Source organism: Pristiophorus japonicus, chromosome 12, assembly GCF_044704955.1.
Source record: "Pristiophorus japonicus isolate sPriJap1 chromosome 12, sPriJap1.hap1, whole genome shotgun sequence".
Classification (NCBI taxonomy): domain Eukaryota; kingdom Metazoa; phylum Chordata; class Chondrichthyes; family Pristiophoridae; genus Pristiophorus; species Pristiophorus japonicus.
In genome coordinates this window covers 52,440,499-52,466,652 of record NC_091988.1, presented here as the reverse complement: position 1 = coordinate 52,466,652, position 26,154 = coordinate 52,440,499, and the positions used below count along the sequence as shown (strand labels likewise).

The following is a 26,154-nucleotide window of genomic DNA, read 5'->3' as shown; positions in this document are numbered from 1 at the left end:
TCGTCTGGTTCTCAACCCTTCCACCAATGGGAACAGTTTCTCTCGATCTACTCAGTCCAGACCCCTCATAATTTTGAACACCCCTATCAAATCTCCTCTCAATCTTCTCTGCTCCAAGGAGAACAACCCCAGCTTCTCCTGTCTATCCACGTAACTGAAGTCTCTCATCCCTGGAATCAATCTCGTAAATCTTTTCTGCACCCTCTCTAAACCCTACACATCCTTCCTAAAGTGCAATTCCCAGAATTGGGTACATGGAGTCGGTGGCTAGGGAGCGGAGTTTGTGGCATGGACCAAAACAATGGCTTCGGTCTTCCCAATATTTAATTGGAGAAAATCACCCAGTACGGGATGTCGGGCAAGCAGTCTGACAATTTAAAGTCCTTGATGTTATTGCAACTTATAAGAAATGGTATCTCTTTGAGTTCAGCTGAAAAGGATTCCCTGAAGTAATCTAGCCTTAAATGTAATATTTTTTTAAATATTCCTTGAACTTGCAATGAGCCCACAATATGCTTCAGCTCAGTCCCAGGCATGAGTTTACTGCAGCTGGGTCTGAGCACAATTCCCACACAAACGCAGAGCTGGAACTGTTAATCTGTAAGGTTTGGAATGTAAATCAACAGAGCATAGTCGTTATGTTAAACCTTGACATTGGCTCGAATCCAGCGAGCAATCTGAGTTCCAATCTTCTGGAAGCAAATTCAGTAGTACCTTTCAAAAGGAAATTGGATATATACTTTGTGTCTATGGGGAGTGGGACTACTTGGATATATCTTTCATAGAGTCGGGACAGGCATGACAAGCTAAATTGCCTCTTTCTGTGCTGTATGACTCCATGGTTCTTTACACTCATCTAGGGGATCAGGGTTCATTTTCTGTTGTCTGGTTTAATCGGCGTTTCTCACCAGCATGGCCTCGGAGTGACTGGAAACCTAAATTGCATTTTTGGAGCTGCTGATTGTCCACTTTGTCCTGCTGATGTGCGTCTGTCGAGCGGTTTGTCCACGGCTCAAGGGCCAGCCGGATCCTAATTCCTTTTCAATATTATTTCCTAAGTAGATTTTGGGTTGTTTAATCCGAGCTCAGAAATGAAAGGATCAGTGATTATGTTGCATGTACTGTCGCTGGAAAAATGTGCTGAAGTTAGAGGTGAAGGGCAGGGGACAGTACATTTGCACTGCCGCGCTATGAGGAAATGAAGGTTTCACTTTGAATTCCCAAAGTGAGATCACAATCTCGAAGAGGGAAAGGTTGCAGAGGGAGTCATTCTGAGCGACGTTTGCATGCCACCTGGCAGGTCCTAGAGCCTCATTTCAAAAAGCTTGTAGGTTATATGTGTATACAACAACAACAACCACTTATATTTATATAGCACCTTTAACGTAGTGAAATGTCTCTCGGCGCTTCACAGGAGTATTATGAGATTTAAAAAATGAATACCGAGCCACATATGTAGAAATTAGCGCAGGTGTCCAAAAGCTTGGTCAAAGAGGTATGTATTAGGGAGCATCTTGGAGGAGAGAGAGAGAGGCGGAGAGGTTTAGACAGGGAGTTCCAGAGCTCAGGGCCTAGACAACAGAAGGCACGGCCACCAATGGTTGAGCGATTATAATCAGGGATGCTCAAGAGGACAGAATTAGTGGAGCGCAGACATCTTGTGGGGGGGGGGGGTGGTTTGTGGGGCTGAAGGAGATTAGAGATAGGGAGGGGTGAGGCCATGGAGGGATTTGAAAACGAGGATGAGAATTTTGAAATTGAGGCATTGATTAACCAGGAGCGAAATTAGGTCAGCGAGCACAGGGGCGATGGGTGAGTAGGACTTGGTGCGAGTTAGGACACAGGCAGCTGAGTTTTGGATTACCTCCAGTTTACATAAGGTAGAATGTGGGAGGCCAGCCAGGAGTGCGTTGGAGTAGTCGAGTCTATACTCTCATTGAGATAACCGCACAGGGAGAGCTTGGAGTAGAAAGTCACTGCAAGGTGACTGCTTTTTGAGTCAATCAATTGTTTCCTAGTCTGTTTATCGCAGATTGCAGTTGGTGCCCGTTTACTTAACTCGAGCAGTTTTTACTCCGAACTGTATTTGACTAAATGTTGGTCATGTGTAGAAAGTTGTTGTTGTGAGTGTGTAGATGTAGGAAGGGAGAAGGTACATTTACGGAAAGGGCCACATTCTCTAATATTCCCACCTGTCATCATCAGTACTGACTAAAACCTATCAGCTTCTTGGGAAGGTAATTCTATGGGAGGTGAGGCAGCAACTGCCAAGAAAATGGAAGAAGCCATGCAGTAGCTTGAAGTGGGAGGTAAGCACATTTGATTTATGTTACTTTTGACAGGAAACTGCCTTTTAATTATTGTTCTTGCAACATCTTGCTCACAAGAGCTGTTCTCCAGTATTCAGTCCTGGCAGCGAACCAAGGGAGTGTGAGCCCGAGCATTCAGTACTAACCAGAACCACGGGCATTTTCAGTCAGCAGCGAATTTCCAGTCTTGCACACCTGCTGATCGGCATTCAGGACCAAAGAGGATACCAATCCGCTGGATTCCAAGAGTTGATCGCGGGATCCACAACTCTCTACTGAACTTACAATCCGTACTGCCTTTTCAAATAACTGTTCACCATTACGCTCTGCTTTCTGCCTCTTAGCCAATTGTGTATCCATCTAGTCACTGCCCCTTTAATCCCATGGGCTTCAATTTTGTTAACCAGTCTATTAAGTGGCACTTTATCGAATGCCTTTTGAAAGTCTACATTCACAACATTAACCACACTGCCCTCAACCACGCTCTCTGTTACTTCATCAAAGAAAAATTGAATTGAAATTCTCAAACTCCCATAGTGGGATTTGATCTCGTGTTCTCTGTATTACTAGTCCAGTAGTACAACAACTTGTATTTATATAGCGCCTTTAACGTAGTAAAATGACTCGAGGCGCTTTACAGGAGCGCTATTGAACAAAATTTGACACCGAGCCACGTAAGGAGGTATTGGGGCAGATGATGAGGTAGGCTTTAAGATGTGTCTTAAAGGAAGAAAGAGAGGTGGAGAGGTTTAGGGAGGGAATTTGAGTTTAGGGCCTTGGCAGCTGGAGGCACAGCCACCAATAGCTGAGCGATTAAAATTGGGAATGCTTAAGAGGCCCGAATTAGAGGAGGCAGATATCTCGGGTGAGGGGGGGGGGGTTTGCGGTTGCAGGGCTAGAGGAGATTAGAGATAGGGAGGGGCAAGGCCATGGAGAAATCTGTACACAGGGATGAGAATTTTGAAATCGAGGCATTGCTTAACTGGGAGCCTATGAAGGTCAGCGAGCACAGGTGAACGCGACTTGGTGTGAGTTTGGACGACCTCAAGTTTACATTGGGTAGAACCACAGGTAATCAGGCATCAAATACCAGACAAATGCTCCTGGATGACCAAAATATGACTGCAGCAATTGCCATCACGATTTAATGCCATTGTTTTCCTCCGGGCTCGTGCTGTTTTTAAGGAGCTTACAAGAACTAACAGAGCTTCCTGACATTGCCAGGAGGGCTGGTATGTCAAATGGTGACCAATATTTTGATGGTTAAGGAACTAGCTGCATAATGTTGGGGTAGTTCTGCAACAAGAGCACCCTCTACTGCATGAGTTCCCAATTGCTGCAGCTTCCATGGAGATGACCCATTAACCACAGTGTCAAACGATGTGTCTGGTAACTAGTGCAGCTGAACTGTGTGGTCAGTGTAACTGAAGTGTTATTTCTCCTTGCAGTTAATATGCTGAGTAAAATGGCCACTGTGCTGGTGAGGCCCTGTTTTGCAATTTGTTCTGACTTGCAGAGAGCATAGCTTCCTCTCTTTCAGCAGTAGTTGCATGTAATGTATACATTTTCAAGCTTTGTGTAAAAATACGTCATTAAAATTGCAAAATCCCTGGTCATTAATAATGCCCCTGCACAGCTTGGTGATGCCAGCCCTTTGGCGTCAGCATGGCCCCAGCGTACCATTCCTGGAATGTTGAACTTTAAATCAGACCAGATTCCTCTGTGGTTGTGACATCCAGGAAACCCAGCTTGTAGATTTATGTATGTAATATTTCCAAATCCTTGAGATGTGCCTTTTGGTGCTGAACAGCAATGATGTACCTCTGCATATGTCAGTAGATGCTGTGACTGTTTCCTCCTCCCTGACCTCAGTCCTCCTGTCATGTGTATGAACAGTATCCAGAACCTGAATGCTCAGCTGTGTTAGTTTCTTTTTGAGTAGTCATCCATAATAGTGTGACTTTAAAAAAAAATCCTCTCTACACACTGTGCTTCGATTGATGCCGCACCTCTGCCGGGCTGTGCAAACTGCAAGTTGTGGTTTTCTGTACAGAATCACATGTTTATTTTTTGCTTTTCTGTTAAAACCTCAGATTGCATCGTTCTGAGGCCTATGGTTCACATGGTGGCTCTTTGTAAGAAAACGCCAGTGTCAAATTGATTTGTTCACAGATACGCCAATCGCTACTGAACACACAGCACTGGAAACTGATGGCGTGTTCTGTCTCACCTAGCTTAAATAGGGTGTCTCCAGTTCACTTTTTAAAGTGCAGCCTGCTGATGCGTGTTCACTACAAAATTTGCAGCTGCTTTTCATGAAGGCATCTGCCTTCACAATTAAGGAGCTGGCTTGCTGGGATCCGAGGAAATGTTGCCGGGAGATCTCGAGGGCGGTGAAGGGTATTTGACATAAAATACATAATTGTAAAGTATTTGCATCATCAACGCGCACATCCTCTTTAAATAACACAGTACAATTTTGGGCCCTATCCAATCGAGCAGGGGTTGGAAATTGCAGAAGACCTGCAAAGAACATAGGAACAGGAGGAGGCCATTCAGCTTCTTGAGCATGTGCCGCCATTCAATGAGATTGTGGCTGATCTGAATCCTGACTCCATCCACCCGTCTTGGCTCCATATCCCTTAATGCTCTCGGCTAGCAAAAACCTAACCAACTCCGATTTGAAAAAATTAATGGAGCTATCATCGACTGCTTTTTGTGGCAAGAGAGTTCCACATGCCTACCGCCCTTTGTGAATGGAACTATATTGCCCAACTTCTCTCCTGAATGGCCTGGCTCTGATTTTAAGGTTATGTCAGCTTGTCCTAGACTCCCCAAAGAAGGGAAATACCCCATTTTTACCTGTTTTTAACAACTGCAAAGAACCACAAATAGAAGCAGGGTTTAGGCTTAAAACTAGCTCCAATTTAGTGAATAGAGAATGCCTCCAAAGTCTTCTGTGATTTAGAGCATTTTGGTGTATCTTCACACTCGAGTAGCTGCATACACTGGTACAGCGTGCTGACATTATCCTCCGACTTGGCCATGCACATCAGTAGAAAATGAAGGTGTTGTACCTCTTTCTACATTAACTTTGATGTCTTAAGTGTCAGCTGTGGCTCAGTGAGTAGCACATTCTCCTCTGAGTCAGAAGGTTGTCGGTTCAAATCCCACTCCAGGGACATAAATCTAGGCTGACACTCCAATGCAGTGCTGAGGGAGCACTGCACTGTCTTTCAGATGAGACATTAACCGAGGCCCCCTTGGGTGGATGTAAAAGATCCCATGGCACTATTTTGAAGAAGAGCAGGGGAGTTATCCCCGGTGTCCTGGCCAATATTTATCCCTCAATCAACATAACAACAGAAACAGTTTATCTGGTCATTATCACATTGCTGTTTGTGGGAGCTTGGTGTGCACAAATTAGCTGCTACGTTTCCCACATTACAACAGTGATTACATTGTACATTCATTGGCTGTAAAGTGCTTTGAGACATCTGGTGATCGTGAAAGGTGCTATATAAATGCAAATCTTTCTTTAAAGAAAATGTGGCCTTTCCAATCCTGATGTATCTTTTAATCTGAGCAGTTTGCATCTTGTTTGTAATAATTAACAATAGATTAATTCTACTGGTCAACAAGGTGTCAAGAGGTTGCACATTTCAGATAATCACAAAACAAACTAAAGCTGTTGGAGAAAAGAAAATCAGTATACAGTATTCTCTAGCACGAACTGTTAAGAGCTCCGCAATTCTTTTTCGAAAGGAATTAAATAGTTGCTTGAAAAAGGGAAATATTGAGGATAAGAATCAGAAATGTTATCATAGGCAGTCCCTCGAAATCGAGGAAGACTTGCTTCCACCCTAAAAGTGAGTTCTTAGGTGACTGAACAGTCCAATACGGGAATGACAGTCTCTGTCACAGGTGGGACAGACAGTGGTTGAAGGAAAGGGTGGGTGGGTGTAGTCCCCAAAGGGTACGATGCCAGAAGTGTTGGCTTGTGGCGAAGAACAGCAGTGTAGAATTAGTGGGCTGGACGGCCTGTTTCTGTGCCGTAACGCGATTGTGTGATATAGCATGAGAATATATAGATGCTGCTATGTTAGCCTCAATGTTCCACCACATCAGTTTGTGTATTTAACTGATTTCCTTAAATTAAGTTTCTGATAATGTAACTCAGCAGTTATGTTGGGGTGGGGAGGAGTACTGAGTGAGGTGCTGCAGAGCTCAGTACTGTGTTTAATTTATGCTCATGCCTTGGATTCAGAAACTGAATAGTCACATTCTTGGATGATGCCAAACTAGCAGGAGCAGTGGAATGGAAAGAAGAATTAAGGGAATTGAGCAATATGGGGATGGTGCAGGAAAGTGGAGTTGAGGTAAAAGATCAGCCATGATCTTATTGAATGGCTCGAGGGGCCGAAGGGCCTACTCCTGCTCTTATTATGTTAGCTCCCAAATGACAGAATGATTGGGCAAAACATGTACGTTGGCAGAAGCATAACTGGCGAAAGGCAATGTGGACAAGTGCTGCACATATGAAGGAAAAATGAGAGATGTATGAACCCCATGCAAGGCATTGAAATAGCTAAGGATGAAGTTGAAAGTGTCCGAGGACTCAACACTCAACATGTCCAATCAGTGCAGAGCAGCAATCAACAAAGGACATGAATGTTGAACTACATAGCTAAAGCAGTAGGGTGTGCGTCAGAGAAGATCGGGATCAAACTGTACACTGCTCCGATCAGACTGCACCTCGAGAGCTGTGTCCAGTCCTGGTGGTTGAGAAACCAAGGAGACGCTCTCGGGCTGGAGGCAGTTCAAAGAAGAGTCACATGGCTGATCCCCAGTATCAGGGATCTGAATTACAAGGAAAACCTGCAGAAGCTTGGGGATAGATTTTTGTCTGGTTTTGCCTGGGTGTTGAGCATCTCCTGGGTGATGAAAGGAAAATGTAGTTGTGGAGGATTGTACGCCTTTTATGGAATCAGTCAGATTTTCCTTCCAGCAACTTCAATGGAAGAAAAATCTGGCGGTTTTGTAACAACAACAACAACTTGTATTCATATAGCGCCTTTAACATAGTGAAACGTCCCAAGTGCTTCACAAAAGTATTATGAGATTTAATAAAATGTGACACCGAGCCGCGTAAGTAGAAGTTAGGCGGGTGACCAAAAGCTTGGTCAAAGAGAGAGGTTTTAAGGAGCGTCTTGAAGGAAGATGGAGAGGGTTAGGCAGGGAGTTCCAGAGCTTGGGGCTAGGCAACAGAAGGCACGGCCACCAATGGTTGAGCGATTATAATCAGGGATGCTCAAGAGGGTAGAATTAGAGTAGCGCAGGCATCTCTGGGCTGGGTGGGGGTTATTAGAGATAGAGAGGGGCGAGACCATGGAGGGATTTGAAAATAAGGATGAGAATTTTGAAATCGAGGTGTTGCTTAACTGGAAGCCAATGTAGGTCAGTGAGCACAGGGGTGAGCGGGACTTGGTGCGAATTAGGACATGGGCAGCCGAGTTTTGGATCACACTTAATTTACGTAGGATAGAATGTGGGAGGCCAGCCAGGAGTGCATTGGAATAGTCAAGTCTAGAGGTAACAAAAAGCATGGATGAGGATTTCGGCAGCAGATGAGCTGAGGCAAGGGAGGAGAAGGGTGATGATAGAGGTGGAAGTAGGCGGTCTTAGTTATGCTGCGGATATGTGGTTGAAAGCTCATTTTCAGATTAAGAGGCGTGCGATCCTCCTAACCAGTTTTTCCTTTCTGCACTCCACCTGGGAGATGTGCAACCTGGCAGTTTAGACAATTTACCCCTGGTCTTTTCATTCTGGAAAGGAAACGTCATAAGGGCTGATCTTCGAGATATACGAGATAGTTAAGTTTATGGAAAAGGTAGTGTTACTTTAAATTGTGGGTATGACAAGGGAACTCAGTACAGACTAATAATAGGTACATTTAAGATTATATTAGGAAGTGCAAAGAGTGATCAACACAGAAAATGGACTTCCATATGGAATCGGTATCACAAAAATTAAATGTTGCAAAGGAGGAAAATGTACAGTCTTTCTGTTGGGATAAGTTGAGATGGGCTGAATGGCCTTCCTCATGTTGGGATATTGTAGCGATCTGGTTTAAGGAAGACTTCCCTTGCCAGAGCATTGAGGAAGGAGTCGTGTTGGCAGAGGTTGAACTGCTCTATGTAATGCTGCTTTTAAATCTTCAACAAAAAAAAAAATTTTTTTATTCAATCTTGAATTACAAAGAAAACGCATTCAAAATAAGAACATTACTTGATGTAGGAGTGGGTGCTGAATGACAAAAGACACAGCCATGAATCACTGCATTGGTTTTGATTGGGCCTTGAGCAGTAAAGTGAGAATTAAGTGGAGAACTTGTGACCTCCACGGAGGCTTCAGGTCTTTGGAAATCTAACACAAAGTTGAAAATGATTTAAGCAATAGTTTAAATGGTTAGCAAGATAACTGAAAACAAGTTACAAACTGCCCAAATAGATCTCAGAATATAGTTTTGAATTTACTAATGAGCTCATTTTTGAGTTCAAGTAGCAATAAATGATGTGAATTTTGCTCTTGCAGCTTATGATCCTGTTATGTATGAATAAAGAGTCTGACCAGATACTGTGAGCTCAAAGTAAAGTGTGGCCGTAGTTTTTTATTGCAGGTTTCCAGAGTGCCTCTCCAGCCTGTGAGGCCTCCATAAGTACGGGTGCTCCCAAGGGATTGTGGGATCTCTTCAGACTCCAGGGGATGAGCCCTCTGGTGGTTAAACAAGATTACAGGTTGACATATATAGCAACACTTCCCTTCCCCCCCCCCCCCCCCCCGCCTAGCCAAAGTCAATAGTGTAACTATTTACAAGGTGAGTCGATCTGGGGCCTTTCTTTCCCTGGTTGATCATCTCGGTGCAAATGCAGGTTTTGGTGAGTCGTTTGTTGGGTCCTCGCTGGGCTGCTATGCAGCTGGCCTTGCTGGGCTGCCTGATGTGGTGAGTCCTGCTGGGCTGCTCCAGGTGATGGGTTCTGCTTCGTGGTCAACTGTTGTGTTGGTTGCCACTGGTGTGTGTGTTGGAGGGGTCAAAGAAGGTCGGGCCTAATATGGGTTGCTCTGGATAGTCCGTTAATCTGAGTTTGGTTTGGTCCAAGTGTTTCCTGTAGATGAATCCATTTGAAAGTTTGACCCGAAACACCCTACTCCCCTCTTTGGCCACGAGGGGACCTTGTCCATAATTCAATACAAATACAGGATCATTAATTTCAATCTCGCGTGACACATTTGCGCTATCATGGTATGTACTTTGTTGAAACTGCCTGCTCTCCACCTGTTCATGTCGATCAGGATGAACTAATGAGAGCCTTGTCTTAACTACTCTTGAAAAGAGCACTTCGACAGGTGGGATCCCAGTGAGCGAATGGGGTCTCGTGCGGTAGCGAAGCAGGACTCTGGATAGGCGAGTCTGATGTGAGCCTTCTGTTACCCTGTTCAAGCCCTGCTTGATGGTTTGCACTGCTCTCTCTGCCTGACCATTGGATGCTGGTTTAAACGGTGCAGATGTGACGTGTTTGATTTTTTTTTTGCGGGTCATGAATTCTTTGAACTCAGCAATGGTAAAATATGGCTCGTTGTCGCTCACTAGGACATCGGGTAGGCTGTGTGTGGCAAACATGGCCCGCAGGCTTTCAGTAGTGGCAGCGGATGTGCTAGCCGACATTATATCACATTCAATCCATTTGGAGTACGCATCTACAACCACAAGGAACATTTTATCCAAGAACAGGCCTGCAGAGTCGACGTGTACCCTAGACCACTGTTTGCAGGGCCAAGACCATAAACTTAGCGGCGCCTCCCTGGGTATATTGCTTAACTGCGAGCATGTCCGCATCGATATACGTGGGATCTGGCTATCGCTTTCATCATACGATGCCTGGGTGGGTGCTGTGGAGGTAATTGATGAAGGTGTCTCTGCCCTTCTTGGGAACCATTACTCGATTGCCCCACAGAAGGCAGCCTGCTTGTATAGACATTTCAACTTTGCGCCACTGGAATGGCTTTATCTCCTCTTGCATTTCCACTGGGACACTGGACCAGCTCCCGTGAAGCACACAGTTTTTGATTAGGGACATAGAAACATAGAAACATAGAAAATAGGTGCAGGAGTAGGCCATTCGGCCCTTCTAGCCTGCACTGCCATTCAATGAGTTCATGGCTGAACATGCAACTTCAGTACCCCATTCCTGCTTTCTCACCATACCCCTTGATCCCCCTAGTAGTAAGGACTTCATCTAACTCCTTTTTGAATATATTTAGTGAATTGGCCTCAACAACTTTCTGTGGTAGAGAATTCCATAGGTTCACCACTCTCTGGGTGAAGAAATTCCTCCTCATCTCGGTCCTAAATGGCTTACCCCTTATCCTTAGACTGTGTCCCCTGGTTCTGGACTTCCCCAACATTGGGAACATTCTTCCTGCATCTAACCTGTCTAACCCCATCAGAATTTTAAACGTTTCTATGAGGTCCCCTCTCATTCTTCTGAACTCCAGTGAATACAAGCCCAGTTGATCCAGCCTTTCTTGATAGGTCAGTCCCGCCATCCTGGGAATTAGTCTAGTGAACCTTCGCTGCACTCCCTCAATAGCAAGAATGTCCTTCCTCAGGTTAGGAGACCAGAACTGTACACAATACTCCAGGTGTGGCCTCACCAAGGCCCTGTACAACTGTAGCAACACCTCCCTGCCCCTGTACTCAAATCCCCTCGCTATGAAGGCCAACATGCCATTTGCTTTCTTAACCGCCTGCTGTACCTGCATGCCAACCTTCAATGACTGATGTACCATGACACCCAGGTCTCTTTGCACCTCCCCTTTTCCTAATCTGTCACCATTCAGATAATAGTCTGTCTCTCTGTTTTTACCACCAAAGTGGATAACCTCATATTTATCCACATTATACTTCATCTGCCATGCATTTGCCCACTCACCTAACCTATCCAAGTCGCTCTGCAGCCTCATAGCATCCTCCTCGCAGCTCACACTGCCACCAAACTTAGTGTCATCCGCAAATTTGGAGATACTACATTTAATCCCCTCGTCTAAATCATTAATGTACAATGTAAACAGCTGGGGCCCCAGCACAGAACCTTGCGGTACCCCACTAGTCACCGTCTGCCATTCTGAAAAGTCCCCATTTACTCCTACTCTTTGCTTCCTGTCTGACAACCAGTTCTCAATCCATGTCAGCACACTACCCCCAATCCCATGTGCTTTAACTTTGCACATTAATCTCTTGTGTGGGACCTTGTCGAAAGCCTTCTGAAAGTCCAAATATACCACATCAACTGGTTCTCCCTTGTCCACTCTACTGGAAACATCCTCAAAAAATTCCAGAAGATTTGTCAAGCATGATTTCCCTTTCACAAATCCATGCTGACTTGGACCTATCATATCACACCTTTCCAAATGCACTGCTATGACATCCTTAATAATTGATTCCATCATTTTACCCACTACCGATGTCAGGCTGACCAGTTGATAATTCCCTGTTTTCTCTCTCCCTCCTTTTTTAAAAAGTGGGGTTACATTGGCTACCCTCCACTGCATAGGAACTGATCCAGAGTCAATGGAATGTTGGAAAATGACTGTCAATGCATCCACTATTTCCAAGGCCACTTCCTTAAGTACTCTGGGTTACAGTCCATCAGGCCCTGGGGATTTATCGGCCTTCAATCCCATCAATTTCCCCAACACAATTTCCCGGCTAATAAGGATTTCCCTCAGTTCCTCCTCCTTACTAGACCCTCCGACCCCTTTTATATCCGGAAGGTTGTTTGTGTCCTCCTCCGTGAATACCGAACCAAAGTACTTATTCAATTGGTCCGCCATTTGTTTGTTCCCTGTTATGACTTCCCCTGATTCTGACTGCAGGGGACCTACGTTTGTCTTTACTAACCTTTTTCTCTTTGCAAAAGTTTCTATACATATGTAATCAGTCTTAATGTTCCCTGCAAGCTTCTTCTCGTACTCCATTTTCCCTGCCCTAATCAAACCCTTTGTCCTCCTCTGCTGAGTTCTAAATTTCTCCCAGTCCCCAGGTTCGCTGCTATTTCTGGCCAATTTGTTTGCCACTTCCTTGGCTTTAATACTATCCCTGATTTCCCTTGATAGCCACGGTTGAGCCACCTTCCCTGTTTTATTTTTACGCCAGACAGGAATATACAATTGTTGTAGTTCATCCATGCGGTCTCTAAATGTCTGCCATTGCCCATCCACAGTCAACCACTTCAGTATCATTCGCCAATCTATCCTAGCCAATTCACACCTCATACCTTCAAAGTTACCCTTCTTTAAGTTCTGGACCATGGTCTCTGAATTAACTGTTTCATTCTCCATCCTAATGCAGAATTCCACCATATTATGGTCACTCTTCCCCAAGGGGCCTCGCACAACGAGATTGCTAATTAATCCTCTCTCATTACACAACACCCAGTCTAAGATGGCCTCCCCCCTAGTTGGTTCCTCGACATATTGGTCTAAAAGACCATCCTTATGCACTCCAGGAAATCCTCCTCCACCGTATTGCTTCCAGTTTGGTTAACCCAATCTATGTGCATATTAAAGTCACCCATTATAACTGCTGCAGCTTTATTGCACACACCCCTAATTTCATGTTTGATGCCCTCCCCAACATCACTACTACTGTTTGGAGGTCTGTACACAACTCCCACTAACGTTTTTTGCCCTTTGGTATTCTGCAGCTCTACCCATATAGATTCCACATCATCCAAGCTAATGTCCTTCCGAACTATTGCCTTAATTTCCTCCTTAACCAGCAATGCTACCCCACCTCCTTTTCCTTTTATTCTATCTTTCCTGAATGTTGAATACCCCTGGATGTTGAGTTCCCAGCCCTGATCATCCTGGAGCCACGTCTCCGTAATCCCAATCACATCATATTTGTTAACATCTATTTGCACAGTTAATTCATCCACCTTATTGCGGATACTCCTTGCATTAAGACACAAAGCCTTCAGGCTTGCTTTTTTAACACCCTTTGTCCTTTTAGAATTTTGCTGTACAATGGCCCTTTTTGTTCTTTGCCTTGGGTTTCTCTGCCCTCCACTTTTTCTCATCTCCTTTCTGTCTTTTGCTTTTGCCTCCTTTTTGTTTCCCTCTGTCTCCCTGCATTGGTTCCCATCCCCCTGCAATATTAGTTTAAATCCTCCCCAACAGCACTAGCAAACACTCCCCCAAGGACATTGGTTCCGGTCCTGCCCAAGTGCAGACCGTCTGGTTTGTACTGGTCCCACCTCCCCCAGAACCGGTTCCAATGCCCCAGGAATTTGAATCCCTCCCTGCTGCACCACTGCTCAAGCCATGTTTTCATCTGCGCTATCCTGCGATTCCTACTCTGACTATCACGTGGCACTGGTAGCAATCCCGAGATTACTATTTTTGAGGTCCTACTTTTTAATTTAGCTCCTAGCTCCTTAAATTCGTTTCGGAGGACCTCATCCCTTTTTTTTTACCTATGTCGTTGGTACCAATGTGCATCACGACAACTGGCTGATCTCCCTCCCTTTTTAGAATGTCCTGCACCCAATAAGGGGTCCTGGCTCGTCCAGGTTTTGATCTGCCAGGCAGTGACGAGTGATTACTCACTCTCAAATGCTTCCATAACCATGGCTAAATCTGCATGCTGCGCCATTTCCACCCCCGTGGTGGGCAATGGCAGCCGACTGAGAGCATCGGCACAGTTTTCTGTGCCTAGCCTGTGGCGGATGGCGTAGTTGTATTCAGACAACGTGAGCGCTCATCTCTGGATGCGGGCCGATGCATTGGTATTTATCCCTTTACTCTCAGAAAACAGGGATATGAGTGGCTTATGGTCAGTTTCTAATTCGAATTTTAGCTCAAACAGATATTGATGCATTTTCTTTACCCCCATTGACACACGCTAATGCTTCTTTCTTAATCATGCTTTAGGCTCTCTCAGCCTTCGACAAACTCCTGGATGCGTAAGCAACCGGTTGCACCGACCCAAATTCATTAGCTTGTTGCAATACACACCCGACGCCATATGACGACGCATCACATGCTAGTACCAAATGTTTACATGGATCATACAACGCAAGCAATTTGTTTGAGCATAACAATTTTCTCGCTTTTACAAAGTCATTTTCTTGGCTGTTGCCCCATGCCCATTCATCCCCTTTACGCAGTAAAGAGTGCAGTGGTTCTAACAGTGTGCTGAGACCAGTAAGAAGTTACCAAAGTAGTTCAGGAGTCCTAGAAACGACCACAGCTCCGTCACGTTCTGTGGCCTCGGTGCGTTCTCGATTGCCTCCATCTTCGAATCGGTGGGCCTGATGCCGTCCGCCGCGATCCTCCCCCCCAAGAACTGCACTTCAGGCGCCAGGAAAACGCACTTCGAGCATTTTAACCTGAGCCCCACACGGTTGAGTCGACTAAGAACTTCCTCCAGGTTCTGCAGATGCTCGACTGTGTCCCGACCTGTGAAAAAGATGTCATCCTGTAAGACCACGGTGTGCAGGACCGACTTCAGTAAGCTTTCCATGTTTCTCTGGAATATCGCCACCGCTGATCGAATTCCAAACGGGCATCTGTTAAAAATAAAAAGACCTTTGTGCGTGTTGATGCAGGTGTGGGCCTTCGATGATTCCTCCAGTTCCTGCGTCATGTAGGCTGATGTCAAATCCAGCTGCGTGAACGTTTTTCCTCCTGCCAGCGTTGCAAAGAGGTCATCAGCCTTTGGCAGTGGGTATTGGTCCTGCAGGGAGAAATGATTGATAGTTACTTTGTAATCGCCACAGATTCTGACGGTGCTGTCTCCCTTGAGGACTGGGACAATAGGACTGGCCCACTCGTAGAACTCGATCGGTGAAATGATGCCCTCTCTTTGCAGCCGGTCTCTACCCTTTCTCTCATCACGTACGTTACTGCTCTCGCCTTGTGATGGATGGGTCGCACCCCCGAAATTAGGTGGATCTGCACTTTTACTCCTTGGAATTTCCCGATGCCTGGTTCGAACAGCGAAGGGAACTTGTTTAAGACTTGGGCACACAAAGTATCGTCAGCGGCCGATAGTGCTCTGATGTCGTCCCAGTTCCAGCATATCTTTACCAGCCACCTCCTGCCGAGCAGCGTGGGACCATCGCCCGAAACCACCCAGAATGGTAGCTTGTGCATCGCTCCATCGTAGGAGACCTTTACGGTAGCACTGCCGATTACAGGAATCAGTTCTTTTGTGTAAGTTCTTAGTTTTGTGCGAACTAAAGTTAAGACTGGCCTTGAAACCTTGCTGTACCACAATCTTTCGAAAGTCTTTTTGCCCATGATGGACTGGCTCGCGCCTGTGTCCAGCTCCATTGACACCGGGAGTCTATTTAGTTCAACATTCAGCATTATCGGGGGACACTTTTGGTGAATGTGTGCACCCCATATACCTCTGTCTCCTCGGTCTGAGGCTCTGTTTCATCGTGATCCTCCGTGGATCTGTCCTCTGCAACATGGTTTGCAGGATTAACAGAATTTGCAGCTCGCCCGCACATACGTTGGAGGTGTTCCATTGTGCCACAGCCCTTGCAAACGTACCCTTTGAAGCGGCATGAATGGAAACTATGATCACCCCCGCAGCGCCAACAAGGTGTTAATGGCCTTGCATTCATCACCCTTGGTGGACTCTGAGACATCTGCAGATGTGCAGCTGCAGGCATGAGTGACCTGCCCTGTACGTTGCGATTTGAAAACAACATCACTTTGTTCACAGTACTTGTAGCAGCGCTTGTGTGCTGAGAGATTTGCTTAGTATTGTCACTGGTGGCAATGAACGCCTGAACTATTGCTATGGCCTTACTCAAGGTTGGGGTCTCTACAGTCAAAAGTTTGCGAAGTATGGTTTCGTGGCCAATGCCAAGTACGAAAAAGTCTCTGAGCACGTGCTCCAAATGTCCTTCAAATTCACAATGTCCTGCAAGGCGTCTTAGCTCGGTGACATAACTCGCCACATCCTGGCCTTCAGACCTTTTGTTGGTGTAGAACCAGTATCTCGCCATCAGAACGCTTTCCTTCGGGTTCAAATGCTCTCGAACCAGTGTACACAAATCATCGTACGATTTCTCCGTGGGTTTCGCTGGAGTAAGCAGATTTTTCATGAGGCCATATGTTGGTGCCCACAGACGGTGAGGAGAATTGCCCTTCGTTTGACAGTGTTCTCTTCTCCATCCAGCTCGTTGGCTACGAAGTATTGGTCGAGTCGCTCCACAAAGGTTTCCCAATCATCTCCCTCCGAGAATTTCTCCGGGTTGCACACTGTTCTCTGCATCTTTGGGTTCATTATCTGTATCTCGTCGCCAGTTGTTATGTGTGGAGAAAGAGTCAGACTGAGCACTGTGAGCTCAAAGTAAAGTGTGACCTTGGTCTTTTATTGCAGGTCTCCAGAGCCTCTCTCCAACCGATGAGACCTCCTTAAATATCTGTGCTCCTAAGGGGTTATGGGATCCCTTGGGACACCAGGGGATGAGCCCTCTGGTGGCTGTACAGAGTATATACAAATTAACATATATAACACTTATAACTTTATCTTTTTATTTTTCTTTGATCTATAAATGGTTAGCAACTTATTGAAAAAGATGAAAGTACCATTTTCCTTCACGTTATTGGAGAAGAAATTTATAATTTCAACTTTGAGGAAAGAAGGAATCTAGTCGAAGATCTGAAGTGTAAAAAAATTAAATGGATTAGGCATGATAATCATGAAATGAGGAAGCAAGCATATGAACCATCCATTAAAGATAAAGGAGCAGGAGAAGGAGAACATTGTGCGGATTGTGGAATGCAGCACAGATTTAAAGGTTACCCAACCTTTGAGAAAACAGAGATTGGGTGCTACTATTGGTGAGAGTATCAGCCATGATTTAAACAGGGTAGAGAAGCACATCTGAGTAAGATTACAGCATAGAAGAATTTTCAGTAAGTCGAGATTAAAGTGATGGGATATTTGGATGAGACATACCAGCGAAATGAAGATGTGTTGCCAGCATTTCATATAAGGGCATCAAATATCTGTTATTATTGGTAATTGTACCATATGAACAGCCAATTTTAGGTTTATGCGCTGTGAGAAACTTGATCTTGCAACGCATAGTGCTAGCCAGTGGCTCAGTTGGTCGCTCACTCGCCGCTGAGTCAGAAGGTTGTAGGTTCAAGTCCCACTCCTTTGACTAGAGCGCACAAATCTAGGCTGACACTCCAGTGAAGTATTGAGGGAATGCTGCACTGTCAGAAGTGCCATCTTTCGGCTGAGATGTTAAACCGAGGCCCCATCTGCCCCCTCGGGTGGATGTAAAAGCTGCCATGGCACTAATTTGAAGAAGAGTAGGGGAGTTATTCCCAGTGTCCTGGCCAATATTTATCCCTCAATCAATATCATTTTTTCTTTTAAACAGATTATCTGGTCATTATCACATTGCTGTTTGTGGGAGTTTGTTGTCTGCAAATTGGCTGCTGCGTTTCCTACATTACAACAGTGACTGCACTTCAAAAAGTATTTCATTGGCTGTAAAATGCTTTGGGATGTTAAGTGGTTGTGAAAGTTGCTATAGGAATACAAAGATCTATTTCAAGCATCGCATTGTTTGCCAGTGGAATAATGAGCAAGTTACCCCCGTGATGAACCCATGCAGAAAACCACCAATTGCATTGCAGGGCAAATTTTAAAATGACATTTGAAAGAATGGAGGACTTGGGAGGTTATAAATAAATTAAATCAAATAACAGAATGAGTCAACTCATTAGTAATTCATGATTTAAAAAAAACATGGTAAATTACTGATATCTCAGAAACAAACAGGATTATTAAAAGGGAACATTTTAAGCTTCCAATTTGATGAAATTGTGACGCAGTTTGCTAACTTAATATTCTAGCAAGTTTGATGCATCTGCAAGTTTTGGCAACTGAAACTAAATGAAGGAAATTCCACTTTGTGCATTCAATATTCCTGTAACAAGATCTAGTTTCACTTTTGATATTGCATCAGCTTCTGAAGCAATATCATAAAACCATCTATATGATGCATGACCACATTGACACATTGGTGATTGGCGTAATAATAATACAGAGTTCATCCAAAGAGGAACACGAGGACAGACTTTGGAAAGTACTTGAAGTTGCTGGAAGTCAGCTTGAAACTTTTTAAAGACAAGCCCACCCAAGTGTTTCCCCCGAGATATCCTCCCTCAGCCCCTCTAATTGTTATTCCAAAAGGCATAAGTAAATGCAACAACTGATTTATGAGGATCATAGGGACACATAGAAGATGTCAAACAATCACGGGAGGTTGTGTATTGCCCAGAATAAATTGGAACATTTGTTTAAAAAAAAACCCTCATCCTGCTTAAGATTCAAGACCAATTCCATCATTGTGAACTTCTGTAGTAAGAACATCTAATTATAAGATTAAATGCTCATAAGGTTCTGGGATATATTGAAAGGCTTAAGTTTCCATTGCAATAATGTAATTATTAGTTTCAAGAAATGCAAGCCTATTACAGTACATGATCACAGATTGAGCACAAGTGAAAACTAGTAAGGGTTATAAATAATTGCATTTGAACATGAAACAGTGCAAGTTTTATTTTAAAGATGGAAATTATAATAGAATCGATGTGTTAGGTTTTTGTTTACTACTTTAGTAACTGTTCTATTTTGTACTATGCTGATGGATGGTCGCATTGGGTGAAGCCCAATTTTGAAATTGGTGTCAATTAACCGGAAGGTGTCCTTCGTGCTTGCCAATTGGGAAAACTAGTGAATTGTCAGGCATTGTTTGGGAAAGGACCAAACGTTCAACCATGTTGCAGTCTGAGAAACCTTCCAAGGCAGTCTTGTGCATCCTGGACCTGATGATTTCATGAGGCCTGACCCACGAAGAGGCTCTCTGAAAATGCTGGAAATCTCAGCGGGTCAGGCAGCATCTGTGGCGAGAAAGCAGAGTTAACGTTTCGGGTCAATGACCCTTTTCTTTTGTTCTCCTCGTCTCTAATGGCAGTTGGTCATTATCCCGCCATTCACACCCTATCTTGACTAATGTTTTTCTAACTCCTGGCATTACCATTTCAATTCAGCCCATCATCCCTTTTGTCTCTCTAATCTCTCCTGTCTTCCAACCTATCACAGACCTTCCATTTTGTTCTTTCTTCCCCTCCCCCTTTCAGTGCTTGTTAAGAATCCGTTCTTTCTGAACACTCTCCAGTTCTGACGAAGGGTCATCGACCCGAAACGTTAACTCTGCTTTCTCGCCACAGATGCTGCCTGACATGCTGAGATTTCCAGCAGAGAGTTTCCAGCCTAAAAGAGTTTCCAGCAATTTCTGTTTTTATTCCAGATTCCAGCATCCGTAGTATTTTGCTTTTGTAAGAGGATCTCTGATCTGCTCATCCTGTGCACTGGATGACCAAAGATGAACACTGTGAAGGAAAAATGTAACTGAAGTCAAGAAGCAGCCTCTTCAGGTAGTAAAAGCGGGGCTGCATCCTCTGGCACTAGATATAAATTTGGTAAATGGTTTTATCCTGTGTGCAGAATGGGGAAGTAGTCAGGACATCTGTAAAATGTAGGATGTCACCGCATGGTGCAGCACTCTCCATCCAAGGCGCCCAGATACTTTAAGTACCATTACTTCATATCAGCTTGTGAATGTAATTTGGAGACATGTCATTTAGACACTGACTATTCCAGTCTGAGCACTGAAGGGGAAACTCTGCTAGCAGAGGCTGAACTACAATATGTAAAGTTTTAATGAAATTACTAATTTTCTTTGAATCTTGGATTACAAAGACCCCTAAAACAAGATTTAAAAAAAACTTTACTTTGTTGATGAAATGTACTTTGATAACTTCAGCCACTGCTGCAGAAGATAAAAGTGACGGTCCAACCCCACCTTTGTAACTTATTAAAACATTTAGTTTAGTCTCTTTAACCCATAACCTTGATTTGTGTGCTTTACATCGACTTAATCGTGGCTGGGCTATGGATGGTGATCTTGTCACCTGATGATGTGACCAAGATCGTTTCAGTATTGGGATGAGCACCACGTTATGTTTCAGGGATCTTGGCTGAAACTGCTTGTACTTTGGCCTTCGAATGATGCCAGTGAGGCTAGTTCCTGACACACGGGTCTTGTGCAGTTTACAGATTCCCTAACTCCAGCATCTGGTTGCAAAGAAAAAAAAAATTATGTTCCCAGCAACTTGACCTGTGGATTGGGGCTGCTGGCGGCTTGTACCAGGAACTAAGTGAGCATCCTTCTTGGACAAGTGTAAAAGCCACCTGAAGTGGCCTCACCATTTGCAAACCTTTTACCAAAATCACTTTTTCAGTCGCGTTCTTCCTTCTCGGCTGAACCGTGGTCCTTTAGGCATTAAGATGTCTTCCTATGGGTTCTGTGACATGTTAACCACAGACGGTGTAGGTTTTTATGGCAGTAATCAGCTACGTTATTTTTTTTCTCTATTTGGGAACACTGGCATCTGTTAGTTGTAGGGCAGTAATGTTGGCTGTTATGTTAGAGACAAAGGATTTTTATCATGCTGTCAACTGAAAATTGCGCCAAGATAACTATCATATAATAGTCATTTGTACTCTGTAAAACTTGCACTTCCATCATCATCATCATAGGCAGTCCCTCGGAGTCGAGGATGACGTCCACATTAAAAATGAGTTTTCAGATGACTATCAAATCCCAGTGCGGGAGCTACAGTCTCTGTCGCAGCTTGGACAGACGCTGGTTGAAAGTACGTTGGTTGAAGTGCCAGTTTGTTGAAGTGCTGGGTTGTCATGCGCTCCTTTCGCCGTATCCGCTTGGACTCCGCTTGCTCTCGGCGAAGAGACTCAAAGTGTTCGACGCCCTCACGGATTATTCTCTTCCATTTTGAGCGATCTTGCGCCGGGGATTCCCAGGTGTCGGTGGGGATGTTGAACTTCAAGGAGGCTTTGAGGGTGTCCTTGAACCGTTTCCTCTGCCCACCAGGGGCTCGCTTGCCTTGTCGGACCTCTGAGTAGAGCGCTTGTTTTGGGAGTCTCGTATTAGGCATGCGGATGACGTGGCCCGTCCAACGGAGCTGATCGAGTGTGGTCAATGCTTCGATGCTGAGGATGTTGGCCTGTGCGAGAACACTGACGTTGGTGCGCCTATCCTGCCAATGGATTTGCAGGATCTTCCTGAGGCAGCATTGATGGTACTTCTCCATAGCACCACCCCATAGCCGACAAGGGGTTAGAGGGAGCAGCGTGCAGCGGCCCGGCGCAGTCCCGGCCTGTAAGACCATCAGCAGGCCGGGGACCATTAGAGGTAGCAGTGTGTGGCGGCATACCACTGCAAGGAGCAGCTGCAGGAGGGCGACGGCTGCGAAGTCAGGTCGCTGATCGCAGTGCGGGCAGGCACAGCAGGAGTGGCGAAGGAGCGGCAAGAATTTGTAGATGGAAGTGACCCGGAACCCAGGAGCGGCGCGAGTCTGGGGCCCAGGGGCAGCACGGGCCTACCCACACTGCGATATGTGTGCATGCTCAGTCTGTGCAGCAGAGCTGGTCTCCAGTTCGTCTTGGGTAATCCTTGCCACTGGACCAAGACCTAGCTCTGTTAAGCCCATGTGGTGGCTGGTGTGCAACGGCCATCACACGTTAAAATCCACGCACAGGCATCTTCCACCCTTCAAGATGTAGTTCGGGATCTGGAATATTAGGTCTTTCATTGAAACACCTGTGAACTCATCCCTTTTTGGCATGGAAGCAAGTCATCCTCGCTTCGAGGGACTGCCTATGATGATGGTGATGAGTGCTTTGATGTGCCAGCTGGATATAATCCATGTCTCAGAAGGTACTGCTCTGTCGACCATGAGCTTTGTGCCAGTTTTAAAGTTCTGGTCTTCAAACACTCTTCCTTAGGTGACCGAAGACGGCACTGCCACACTGAAGGCGGTGTTGGACCTCGTCATTGATGTCTGCCCTTGTTTAACAGTAGGCTCCCGAGGTATGGAAAATGGTCCACGTTGTCCAAGGCCCTCATCATGGATCTTGTTGTACTTCCAACATCTGTGCTGACTGCCTGGCAAAATGCCATTTGCATTCATGTATAATTTGAGGTGAGGTAATAGATTCTTCTCTGCCATCAAATGTACACAAAGGGTGGTGGGGGGAATGCACATTTCATACAGATTCTGCATGCCGCTTGTGCCAGCGATGTGAGCAATGGGGTATACTGAAAAAGCATGCAGGTTATATGACTGCTGTACCACTCTGATGTTGGACACACACAAACCTTTGTCACTTCCGGACTTCCCTGCTCAACACTTGCCTTGCAGGTCTCCAACCTCCATGCTCGATACACTACAACTTGTCCAAATTTTGCTGCATCTATACCGTCCCACACTTATCCCTGCTTGTCCATCACAGAACTACATTGGCTTTCCATTGCCAAATGCCTTCAATTCCTTGTTCCGTTTTAAAATTTCTGTATGGCCTTACCCCATCCTATCTCTGCATTCTCCTTCAGTCCTATAGCCCCTCACCCCGAAGTCTCTCTGTCTCTCTGTCTTTCTCTCCTCCCCACCCCAGCTGATGGTAGAGCCTTCCATCACCAAGGTTCTGCTCACTGCAATTCCTTCCTTAAATCTCTTCACCTTTCCTTGAAGAAACGTGTTCTCCTTTTTAAAAAAAAAAACATCCTCAAAACCCATCTGTTCGACCAGGGTTTTGGTCACCCTCCTAGTCTCTCCTTTCCTGGATTGGAATCTGCTTTCCATATGGGGACAATTTTTATCATGAAGACACTATATAAATGGCAGTGATGGTTGATGTACTAAATGTGCTCCACCATCATTAGCGTAGTTCATCCTGCTAAATGTCAACTCTTCGAAAATGGGGAATACACATTTTATCTACTTTATCCCAACGGCTCAACTTAATAGCCGAGCGCGGTCCTGGGTTCCAGGTTGAGTTAATTGAATCCAGCCTGGGTGTCAGTTGAGGGTGTTGCTATTGGCCTAAGCACTTCTGGGTCTGGGAGGTAAAAATGAGTCCGTCTAGCGCCTTTTAATCTCTATCAATCATTTCCTGCTGGAAGTATGTGTGTGGGAATAGGCTTGTGAAGGGCATCTTGATCAAATCCCTTGCCAATAATCACTAAGAGCTCACATGTGATTTGGGCTGTTGAATGAGACCCCTAAGTACAACCATTACCCCTGGAACTATATCCCATCGAGAGGTCAACACTTTCAACATTACAAAAAAAACAGATTATCGGATCATTATCATATTGTTGTTTGTGGGAGCTTGCTGTTCGCAAATTGCCTGCCGTGTTTCCTGCATTACAACAGTTCCGAAAGTACTTCAGTGGCTGTAAAGCGCAGTGAGATGTCCGGTGGTCGTGAAAGCCGCCATAGAAATGCAAGTCTTTCTTTCTGGAAAGGAAATGGGGAGAAAGTAGGAGAGTGAAACTTAAATACTTTCCTGCATATAGTTTCAGAGTGTCAGCTTGGCTCAATGGTTGCACTGTTGGCTCTTGTCAAGGTTCTGGATTCTAACCCGACTCCAGGATTTGAGCATATAATCTGGTCGACATTTCATTGTAGTTTGGGGTGATTTCGATATTGTCAGAGATGCCCTCTTTCAGATGAGATGGTTAAACCAAGCCAATTTCTGCCTGCTCAGGCAATCTTATGGTCGTTTTCGAAGATGAACGGAGAATTCTTCTGTTATCCCAGCCAACATTCATCTCTCAACCAATATCACTAAAAGCAGATTAACTGGTCGCTTAAAACCTGTTACATCTCTTAACCTTTCATCAGAATTAGAAAAAGTTAACTCTGTTTCTCTCTCCACAGATGCTGCCTGACCTGCTGAGTATTTCCAGCATTTTCTGTTTTTATTTCAGATTTCCAGCATCCGCAGTATTTTGCTTTTGACAAAATGTATCATTTGCTCTTAACGTTGAATCGGTTAATTTAAACCGGATTTAAATTTGTCTTTCACCGACAAAGCTGCCTTCCACTACAAGATCGACCTTAACTTGCACAAGATTTTTAAAGTCTTGTAGGACATCCTGATACCGCCTAGATCTGTCCAAATGCGCTCCCATGCTGGTGAGCAAATGTGCATTGAATGAAACGGCTTTAATCCGCAAACTGTTGGTATTCTTTTCATTCTGGTTTTCGACTCTCTGAATGGAATAGCAGCTGGTTACCGTAACATACTCTGCTCACTTGCACAAGATTGATTTTAAACGGATAGGAGGCTGCATAACTCTTAGCTGTGCCTCAGTGGGCAGCACTCCATGGACTTGAGCACAAAAAATCTAAGTGCAGTGCTGAGGGAGTGCTGCACTGCCTGAGGTGCCATCTTTCGGATGAGATGTTAAACCGAGGCCCTGCCTGCTCTCTCGAGTGGATGTAAATGATCCCACGGCACTATTTTGAAGAAGAGCAGGGGAGTCATCCCCGGTGTCCTGACCAATATTTATCCCTCAATCAACATCACAAAAAAACAGATTATCTGGTCATTATCACATTGCTGTCTGTGGGAGTTTGACTGCCACATTACAACAGTGACTACGCTTCAAAAAGTATTTCATTGAAAGCTTTGGGACGTCTGGTGATCGTGAAAGGCGCTATATAAATCCAAGTCTTTCATCTTTCTTTTTAACGCTTTTAAAATCAAATGCAAGGTAAGGAAAATTTTACTCTGCTTTCTGCTTCCACTTCCCTGAACGCTGATGTATCGAACCACCTTTACTTCTGAAATCTTACGTTCTTATTGATAAGGGAGTCCAGGATTATGGGGAGCGGGTGGGGAAGTGGAGTTGAGTCCATGATCAGATCAGCCATGATCTTATTGAATGGCGGAGCAGCTCGAGGGGCTAAATGCCCTACTCCTGCTCCTATTTCTTATGTTCTTGTGTTTAAATCGCCCCCCACAAATAAACCATTTGCATTATATCAAAGCTTAGCCACAATTTTGATGCTTTGCTGTGTTAGTAATGATCATAATTGTGGACTGCATTTTTGCGTGGGAGGGTGTCAGAAATCGGATGATATAAAGCTGCGGGGTCTGTGAGTCAGTATGGAATGCTGTTTATTTGCTATAAAAATATATATTTTTTTTAACTCCTTCAACGCTGACCTCTGCTGCTCAGGACTGTTGCAGCCCGTGTTGCTTTTCACTGAACACATCAGCCGTAATGCAATTATAAAATAGAGCAATTATAAAATCAACAGGGATTGCAAATAGAATGACTTTCAAAGCAGAGTCATACTGGACAGCAGCAGCAGCAGCAATGTTCTTGCCTTTGATTGGCCGTGCAGCGGGAATTGAAATGAAACGCCCCAAACAGGATGCAAGTGATGCAGGATCGAAATCAAGTACTGGGCTGGTGGGATGCCGGACTCCGTGCTTAGCCTTATTTCTGACACATTTAGCTCGGGGTGTCCCTCGTGACTCCAACATTGCCAACTATTTGTGTATCAATATGGAAAACTGCAAATTATAACGTGGAGTCACCTGCTCCCAGTGCTTGTCACAAAATAAATACTTGCATTTATATAGCGCCTTTTACGACCTCGGGATGTCCCAAAGCGCTCTACAGCGAGTGAAGTATTTTCTGAAGTGTAGTCACTGTTTTAATGTAGGAAATGCATAAGAACATAAGAACATAAGAATTAGGAACAGGAGTAGGCCATCTAGCCCCTCGAGCCTGCTCCGCCATTCAATAAGATCATGGCTGATCTGGTCGTGGACTCGACTCCACTTACCCGCCCTCTCCCC

The 26,154-nt window shown here is 44.8% G+C and overlaps 1 protein-coding gene across 2 annotated transcripts in view; it reads left to right on the top strand.

Moving 5' to 3' along the window:
- LOC139277250 (calcium/calmodulin-dependent protein kinase type 1-like) overlaps positions 1-26,154 on the top strand; it is a 221,760-nt gene that overhangs the window by 152,585 nt on the left and 43,021 nt on the right. The window lies entirely within an intron of this gene.